The following is a 1,550-nucleotide window of genomic DNA, read 5'->3' on the forward strand; positions in this document are numbered from 1 at the left end:
CCGCCCCGGCGCTCGGGCCGGGCCCCGCCCCTGCCTCCAGCGCAGCCCGAGGGGCGGGGCCGGCCCTGGGGAGTCCCCGAGGCGGCTGGAAACGACACAGGCACCGCGGAAGGGACAGCCCCCGGCCCGGCCAGCTGCTCTAGTGGGGGCGGGGGCGACAACAAACCCTCCACGCCCCGTGGAAGGGAGGGGCCGCCCCAGCCTCCCCACTCCCCGGAGACCGTCGGCTGAGCCCCTTCAACACCCGTTATTTTCGGGGCTCCCGCTCGCCAGCCTCCCGGCGTGTCCTCTGGCTGTATGCACCTCCTCCTGCGTGCTCTCCCCCATCCTCCCCGTCGTCACCCAGGTTCCTCTGGCCAAGCTTCGTGCCGTTGGGACGTCAAGGCTCGGCTCAAGGAAGGGTCCCCTCCGCCACAAAGCCTTCCCTGCTGCCCCCTTCCCCGTCTCCGGGGCACCTACGGTAGGTGGCTCAGTTCCTTTGCTCCTCACGCCGCCGGCGCTAGGATAGTTATTCCCAGTTGATCGCTGAGCACAAAAGGCGTGGAAGGATCTAGCAGCTCAGCCACAGAGCCAGTGGAACCCAGGTCTCTGGGCCTCGTCTGGGCCACAGGAGGCCTCGAAGCGTATCTCTCCTGCTGTAGTCTGCCGCACCCCATCTCACTCAGCAGTCTGTATTGCCGCCCTTCTCCCGGCCAGCTGTGGACAGAGGGCCTTCTCCAGCCACCTTTTCCATCATGCTGGACACAAGGCCACTCACGTCTCATCCTTCCTCTGACGGAGTCCCCATCTCCCTCAGAACACAAGCCAAAGATCATACGGCAGCCTGAAGGCCCCAACCCCACCTCCTACTACTCTCCCCTTGTTCCCTCCCCTCCAGACCCACTGGGCTTCTGGCCAGTCCAGGTGCACACCTACCTCAGGACCTTTGCACGTGCTGTTCCTGCCTGGACCTTTCCCTAGAGGTCTGCATGTCTCGCTCCCTCACCTCCTTCATTTCTTGACACAAATGTCATGTTCTCTATGAGGCATTCCCAGGCCACTTTTTAAAAACTGCGACGTCAGGGCACCTGAGTGGCTCAGTCACTTAAGCGTCCCTTGATTTCAGATCATGACCTCATGATCTCACGGTTCGTGAGTTCAAGCCCTGCGTCGGGCTCCGTGCTGAGAGTGTGGAGCCTGCTTGGGATTCTCTCTCCCTCTTTCTCTCTCTGCCCCTCCTCTGCTTGCACACATATGTGTTTTCTCTCTCAAAATAATAAACATTTTTTTAAAAATTGCAATGTTTGAGGGGGCACCTGGGTGCCTCAGTCGGTTAAGCGTCCAACTTCAGCTTGGGTCATGATCTCACGGCTTGTGAGTTCAAGCCCCACGTCAGGCTCTGTGCTGACAGCTCAGAGCCTGGAACCTGCTTCAGATTCCGTGTCTCCCTTTCTCTCTGCCCCCCTCCCAGTCGTGCTCTTTCTCTCTCAAAAATAAACATTAAAAAATATTGCAATGTTTGGGGCACCTGGGTGGCTCGGTCAGTTAAGTGTCCGCCTTCGGCTTAGGTC

Source organism: Panthera tigris, chromosome B4 (assembly GCF_018350195.1).
Source record: "Panthera tigris isolate Pti1 chromosome B4, P.tigris_Pti1_mat1.1, whole genome shotgun sequence".
NCBI lineage: Eukaryota > Metazoa > Chordata > Mammalia > Carnivora > Felidae > Panthera > Panthera tigris.